This window comes from Python bivittatus, unplaced genomic scaffold (assembly GCF_059951505.1).
Source record: "Python bivittatus isolate LINGU-HERP-01145 unplaced genomic scaffold, Pbiv_v1 ctg000790_np1212, whole genome shotgun sequence".
Classification (NCBI taxonomy): Eukaryota; Metazoa; Chordata; class Lepidosauria; order Squamata; family Pythonidae; genus Python; species Python bivittatus.
Genome location: NW_028277110.1, coordinates 6,322,586 through 6,331,127, shown reverse-complemented (window position 1 = coordinate 6,331,127; position 8,542 = coordinate 6,322,586).

Genomic DNA, 8,542 nt, shown 5'->3' with positions numbered 1-8,542 from the left:
AGAACATTATTCATGAGCACCCATTTTTAAAATACCATTGTGTTTGAGAGAGATAATGATACTGCCTTGTTCCCTTAAATCAGTGTTTTTCAAACGTGGCAACTTTAAGATGTGTGCACTTCGACTCCCAGAATTCCCCAGCCAGCATGTTGAAGTCCACACATCTTAAAATTGCCACGTTTGAAAAACACTGCCTTAAATGGAGCAAAAAAGTTAAGCTGATGCTTGAACTTCTCAGTTTCCAGACATTTCAACATTCAGGATAGATTGTGTGTTACAATCCCTACCCATCTTGCCGGAGTGGTTACTGAGGTGATAGGTTTAACCAGCTCCCATCAAATATGCATGCAATGTTCTTGATCCATGAGTGATACATTTCTGTGCATGGATATCCTTAGCTGAACTGAGACAAATAATGTCAACCATTAAAACACATTTTGCCCTTGAAAGAGGCATTTTTTTTCATTCAGAGCCCCTTGATAGCCTATTTGTTAGATTCACCAAGAGTAGCTTGGCTCAGATCCACAGGGGTAAGCAAGTATGTTTTGCATCTTTTATAAATTAGTGAGCATAAATTGAATTGAGCAGAATGAAATGTTAATTCAAAGTGGCTTACAAATGTTGCTAAAGCATAAATGTTCTGGTGTGGCCTTTCAACCAAGTTTATTCCCATGACCATTTGACTGATCTCACTGACTGGGTTCACTCTTGTTCCATACGTTATGCCATCATGTGATTTGCTCGATGCACATTAAAAGAGAAAGTGGCTTCAACTGCACAGTTCCAGCTGCCATCTGGATTGTTTTGACCACCCACTCCCCGTGGACACCCTTGGACATAATCCAGCCACTCACTCCAAGATGGGAGCGTGCAGGTGGTCTGTTCTGACCAAAGTGTTATGAACATCACAGAATCTAATAAAAAATAAGCCAGAAGTGCATAGGGCCTATCTACAAGCAGGAAAATGCTTGATGAGGTCATGATTTGGGGACAGCTCAAGAAACAGCAGTTCTTGAGATGAGCTCAAGAAATTCCTGTAATGTCCTTGGCTGTTGAGGGGAAGCTTATACTGTATAAAAGTATATAAATTATGCATGCTTTCAGAACATAAATACAAATGCATATTCACTTGGGCAGATACTCCAAAAGTGTAATTTTTCATCTCTCCCCTTTGCTCAAACCTGGATTTAAATTAAGGTTTGGAACATGTTAATGGTTGGGGAGCTGGGAGAGCAGTCATGGCTGGAAGAAGAATGCAAAGTGGGAGAGTCTCATTACAACTTTGGGCAGAGATGAAGCTGTTGTCTTTCCTTCTCTGTCTCTTTCCTCTTTAATCCTATTTTAGGATTATATCCCAGAATAATTATCTGGATTTGATACAGAAGAATGGCCAAAATTAGGTGCAGGAGCAGTCTATGTTGCAGGAGAGAACCAACGATTGCAGCACATTACTCAATTTTGACTTGTCAAACATCCAGCTATTTCCTGTCATCATCTGACCTCAACTTTATCTTCCCCATTTTAGCTTCCTCTTAAGGAGGGGTCCCCTGCAAAACAACCTCTTTTCTTTGTGGACAAGCTGCTCCTCTTTGGCTCCAACTGATGAATAGCCCATTGCGGGAATGAGAGTTTGAGTCCCCATGCAAGGAGTTCAAAGGGAGGGTAACGTATGCTTTTTTGGTTCTTCTAGGCAGCACATTCCATGGCTCTTCTCACCTGGTTTGGTAAGAAGATGGGTTGAACTGGTCCTTTGGGGAAGCAGGCAGTTGGCCATTGTTTTCAGGGAGGTTTTGGTTACAAAACCCTGCCAAACCTGCTTAGCAACTAATGGGATGAATCTTTTCCACTTTTAGGAGTGAACCTTCTTCAGAGGAACTTTCCGTTCCCTGAAGATGGAGACAGACAAGGTCTCCTGTCAAGGAGAAGATGGTAGTTTGAAAGCAGGGATGGAGTTACAGCACTAGGGAGTCTCCTTCCACTTTCAAACTCTGAACATTGGGTTTAGCAGATATTTGCATTTTCAAAACCTGCCAACCTGTTTGAACAGGGTCAATAGTGGTACGAAAGAAATGTACCCATAGCACTAAAGCAATTTCCATCAATTGGTCTGTTTTTAAACTTAGATGATATAGGAATACAACCAGGGGATGGGAGGGGAGGGTGATTTTAATTGGCAGCAGTCTTCCAACTTCATTAGATATAACCAGCTTTGTGTTAAGTAGTAAGTAAGAAAATAGTTTAATGAATAAATCTCCAGACCATTTCAAGTATACTATGGGTAATAGCAGTACATACACAGATCTTTAAACAAGACATTATTATTTCAATCTAAAACTAATACATTACAATTTTAATTTAATTTTAATTTAATTTTAAATTTATTTAAATTTAAAGATCATTAATTTTTGTTCTAGCTGAGCCTTAAGAAGTAGCATAAACTGGTAACACTGCATTATTTAATTTTCCCGCCAACATATAGGTGGCAACAGGCATATAATATTTATCAAAAATTTTAAAATGGCATATTGTGATTCCTGATTTTTCCTTTAATGTTGAAACAGTTCCTCTTCCATCTCTCTGTTCACTCTAGTTATCATGTCTGTATTGAGTTTGCTGTATTTCAGCTGAAATATTTCATTCCCTAAATTTTAGGAAATATTTGTTCCAGCATTTCAACTGTCCTCTGTAAGAAAATTGAATAGCAAATATTTTATCTCTGTGCCATGAAAATGTCATATGTTAAATACTCTCTATCCATTGTTAAAAGCAGAAGTGCAGGAACCCTTGAAAAATTGGCTCCCATGGCTACTGGATCCATAGTGCAAAAGTAGGAACGATCTATAGAGGCCAGCAAAGAGATGCAAACGCCAAGCACTTTGCTGCCTCCTTGTGGTCATGTGGACCTTTGCAGACCAGAGGTGGTAGCTCTAGCGAATTTCTTCACTTAAGAATGTTTTCTTGAACACTGTCAATGCTCTTCACTTTGGGTTATATGATATATATTAATATATATTAATACTCAGGATTGTTCAGATGGAGTGATTCATACTATTTAATGGAAGGTAAATTTATTGTGACAATATGAAGCATTTAAAGAGCCATCAGATATGTTGCCATTTTTGAGAACTATTTTTCATTCCCTTTTTACAATCTTAGGAATGTTCTTCATTTTTACAGATTTATTTGTTTGACAGGTGTTTTTACCTTGTTTGGCAATAGGAAAGTCAGGAATCACAGTATGCCATTTTTTAAATTTTTGATAAATATTTTATGCCTGTTGCCACCTGTATGTTGGCAGGAAAATTAAATAATGCAGTTTTACCGCTTTATGCTACTTCTTAAGGCTCAACTAGAACAAAAATTAATGATCTTTAAATCTTGTTTCCAGTTACTCCTGGAAACCTTCAAGTGGGCTTTAATTTAAAATTAAGATTAAGAGTAAATGTTAAAATTAATAGCTATGCCTAAAATGGTTACACAGTTTGCCTCCTTTATTATAAAACAAATTGGTAACTTGGCATCAGGTTTCTTGATCTTAGATATCAGCATCATTATAAAACTCTTGATCTAAAATAACAAGAATGTAGTAACATTTAGCCCAAAACACTCTTTAGGCTACTGGATCTTCTGAGTCATGAAATCCACAGCTAGGTAAGCACATTTTGGCCTAGTATGCTATATGATTTAGTTATAGTCCAGGGGTGTCATTTAAGCCCAGGAAACTGGGTTAACTGAACAAATAGTGATTGTTAACCATCGGTAAGCATCTCATGTGACTGCAATCATAGAAAAGTTTCATATACTGGATAAGGTGTTCTTTGTTATTTACACGCTATAAAAATAGGTTGGAATAAAAGGATTATAGTCCTTTAAACCCTCTCGCAGTGCTGAGCTGCACAAGTCATTAGAAAATGAGCAAAAGTTTTCCCAACAAATTTCATTTCACCAAAGATCCAGCCTGTGAACATTTTCTCAAGAATCCATTCCACTGAAATCAGGACAAGTTTCTCTCCAATAAACCCCACTGAAAACAACGCAGTAGGATTCAGCTATAACCAGCTAATTTCAGCTGATGTTACGGCAGATACTATTCTAGCTAATGCTGGGAGTTTTAATGAATGTACAGGAAGCTTTCAATTTAAGAAGTTCTTGCGCCAGAAAGCAAATGCCCAGGGTCTGGCCCAGATGGCTGGTACACATGTCTCAAGTGCGAATGAAGCCAACCTGGTACATCACTAGGAATGGAAATTCTCCTGTAGGGATGCCTAACAGTTCATTTATCAGGGACAAACGGCTCTTAATTGGCCTTTCTTGGATTCTTTAAGCCTCCCATGGCTCTGGGAGAGCGCCAGGCAGGCTCAGTGGCTTGTTGAGCATCCTTTTGTTACAGCGCTCTTAAAGCTACCCTTTACAATGCAGCTGGACATTGTTTTCACAGGGAGAGGAGGGCTAACAGATCGTGGCTGCAAAACTCCGGTAGCAACTGTTAGTTTTCTCTCTGTGTCTCCTGCCATCTAGTGGTTAGCTGCGGTTTGCAGCTCAGATCTGAGCTCTAGGGGTGAGCCTATAGGGCTCCAAATGTTGTTGGATAACAATCCCCATCACCCCATATCATGCAGTAACCACACAGGGTCTGATTGGCCCTGGAGTTCAGCAACATCTAGATCTCTGTTTTTCAAACTTGGCAACTTTAAGATGTGTGGATTCCAGCCGCCAGAATTCTGGGAGTTAGAATCCATATATCTTAAAGTTGCCAAGTTTGAAAAACACGGACCTAGATGTTCACATGTTCCCTCCCTTCTTCCAGACTGGATCTCAGATTAGTCCCAGATTGGACTGCAGCGTCCTTTTCAGAAAGGAGGATCAAAGCAGCCCCGGAGAGTGAGGAAGGAGGGAAATTAGGGCTGTGACTACAGAACAGGACTGTCCTTTGTTCGTTCTCCCTGTGCTGGCTTTGGAGATGAAATTATCTCCCATCCCAGAAGCTTGGAGTGGGGGACAGAGATCGTTGGAGTAAGTAATCTGGGGGAAGGGTTAATTTCATCTCGTCCAGACCTGAACCATCTCCAGTGTAGTAATCATTCACATTAAGGAGAAAAATCACACCCAGAGAGACACAAACGAGCCCCGAAGAACAGCCATGGTTCTACGCAGGGTGTCTGCAGGGTGTGGCAGGAAAGTCACGATGGTGCCCACACCTTTCGGGCACCCCTGACTCTCTGGCACCGTGCATGGCGAGGCCTGCATGTTTCACTCAGCTGCAGAATAGTCAACCTCATTCAGTCTAGCTGTTGTGTGGACCCAACCCAGGTTCCTTGGTGAGTGTTGTATGGTCAGGGTGTGTGTGTGTGTGTTTGTGGCTGGGTGTGGCTGTACCTGACCTTTTTCTCTATTTTATGGCTCTCTACTTTTTAAGGTGTGAGCTGCCCAGAGTCGAGCTGAGCGGCTTCTAAATTTAAAACAAATAGAAAGCATAGCATAGCTTCCCTTCGCTTAGCTTATGGTTCACTATTTCATGCAAGCCCGGAAAACTAAGCCAACTAAACCATAGATAAGTTAGCCATGCGCACGTGCTTTGTGGGCACACTCTTGCCACGCAGTCCAAAATGTAGTCCCGGAGTTGATCCGATGTCTGGCTTCGCGTCACTGCTAAACCAAAATGCGCTTTGCTTGTTTGTGGCTTGTTGAAGGCTACCACATCCAGGCTGTAAAAATACAACCACTAGAGCAGTGTTCCTCAACCTCAGCGACTTTAAGATGGGTGGACTTCAACTCCCAGAATTCCCCAGCCAGCCATGCTGGCTGGGGAATTCTGGGAGTTGAAGTCCACCCATCTTAAAGTCGCTGAGGTTGAGGAACACTGCACTAGAGGACAGCAAACAGCAAAGCTGTCAATTTTTGCAGCTTAGATGCAGTGGTCCTAAATGTCACCCGTTGTGTGCGTCCAGCCAACAGGCGTTCAGGTTTAGCATCCAGGGCAGACCCAGCCAATAATTCATGAATGAGCAAACTGCAGCTTACATACAGTGTAACACAATCGTGTGTGTGTTGGTACAGAGGTAACCCGTGCAAACCCATGTTGGCTTCTCCATTTAGAAAAGGAAGTGTTGTAGCTCATAGAGTTAATTCAGAACGTTTTTTTGTTTTTATTCCACCGGGCCAAGTAAAAGAGATTTGTTGCAGCTGTGCCCAAACAGGAGGGCGAGTCCTTTCCAGACTGGTTGATGATCCTTTATATAAGCTTGTCATGGGAGGGAGCAAAGAGGGTAATCCGTGCTGAAGGACACCGTCACAACGTTTATTCTGCCATTTGCTCTGCAATTGTTCGGTGCATTAGCTGAGCTGCACCCTGGCTGGTTAAATTTACAGGACTTAGGTTATGTTTTTGTTTTAAATCTAAAGCGTTTATACGCCACTCCCCATAACATTTCTCAAAGCAGATTAATGATCACATTTAAAGACAATAAGATGTTCCATTATTATAAAAGATATACATTAAAATGCCTAGGGGGAAAAATCCCTCCACCATATTTAGGAAAGGTTAGAGTGGGATCCTTGCCTATGAACATCTTCTCCTTTGCACAAAAACTCTACAGAGCTGTCTGAAGTTTGGCCAGGGTGTGTCTCTCAGTAGGAGCTACTCTGGACACAAATTAAAAAATGCTGCTGAGGAAATATGCAGCCTAGAGCAGTTGCTTATCCTGTGCTTTGTGAGACCAGAACACCGTTCTCTCATATCCGGGACTGATGGCGACACGACCCTTCCAGAGTGACCAGGCCAATTCTGACTTCCACATCAGGCCCTCAAACCGCTTGGGATGCTGTTAGTACATGCAAATCAACATGTATTCATTTGGGACGGGAAGAGGGTCAGGCACCTAAAAGATTCAGTACCCCACACCTCTAATCGGATATGGATTTCCTCCAAGACTGTGAGCAGTAATTTAGCTTGACTGGGGCCCCTGATTGCCTCTCTTGACTTCAGTGGTTTTAAGCTCCCCCAGCTCTTTGTAGGGTCCAATGGTGGTCCGATGTCAGGCCCTTCCCCACAGTTCTCCTCGGCCGCTCAGCATCCGTGACTGTTCTTACGGGGGAGCCATCGGTACCTCTGCGCTGTGTTTCATCATCCATCTGGACAATGTACGTGTGGCATAAATCTGTTTCCGTATCATGGGTATGTCTGCAACCCAATACAGCAGAATACTAAAACCAGTTAAGCAAGCTAAGGCAATATAGATATCACAGGGAAACTCCTGGGTCACCCAAGGAAGAACCCAAAGTAAACATCCAGCTGCGGCAGACCCAATTCACGTCAGAGGCCGACCCTTTCAGATGCTCCAGAGATCAGGGACGTTCCAAGCTGCAGACAAAAGGTTTTGTGGGGTTGCTAACCTTGTTCCTTCTCTTTTTCCAAGCCTACTACTTGATGAAGATGCAGTTCGCCACATTCCACAGGAGCCCTCAGTGTTGCCCTCTGTGTATTTGACAAGCTGGGTTCAACACTCAGTGTAGCAGTGTCAGTTTGTCAAATATACAAAGTGCGGCATTTGTCCAGCAACGGTGAGCGCCTGCCGGAACAGAGAACTTCCAGGGCCTTCAGAACGCAAGCTGTAGTGATTTCGGAGGATGCAAAAAACAAACAGCAAAGTTTTGTATTTTTTCCAAGAATTAGGTACTGGTTCTCCCCTGTTTAGCATCTTTAGAGATGGCATCAGTGCCAAGGATAGGCCAATATGGTGGTGTCAGCGCTTCAGGGTAGACCAGATGAGGAAACCAAAGTTATAGATATTAATACTACTTTTATTATAAGGCATCTTACAAGTCTGAATGCACTTCCCCGCTCCCTCCCTTTATCTTCATGTTAACTAGGGAGGGTCTTGTCTGAGACACTTTCTCGGGTTACAGTTCTGGCCCAGACTCAGATTTCTTTTATCTGGCCATTAACTTGGTAGCGGCTCTTCCTCCTGTTCCTCCAGGTTATTCCTCTTGTCCATTACAGATGAATGCTTTAAAAATTATTGCTTTGGACTTTGTGCAAACACAGCATCTCTCTGTTGTTTATTAAAACAGCCTAACTTTTTCCAGTGATCTACGTGGCCCTAAAGAAGGATACTTTAAGGAATCTACTCATTAAAGTTAATGTGACCCTTAAAGCAGCGGCACCTTTTTTCAGGCTCATGTGTCAGATTAAAGGTTTTGGATAATGAATTATTTCAGTTCAGTCTGTGCAGACATATTTTAAAAAAATGTGTGTGTGTGATCAGGTGACTTTAATGAATAGCAAAGAGGTGTGGCGTTGTGCCCCACAAGGCTCAAAGCACTGGTTCCAAATCAGTATTCTGCCAAAGATTGTTGTATCTGATGGTTACCATCTGATGGTGGTTTGGATTTCTGCAGCCCAGATCTGGTAGCCCAAATGTCACCTTGTCACCTTGTCAGCTCTTTTGTGGAAGATTGGAGGGCTAAAAGAATGAAACAAATGCCTTAAGCTTTCACCTTTCTTTTGGCAAAATTGCAGAAGAAAACACTGATGAAAATAAGC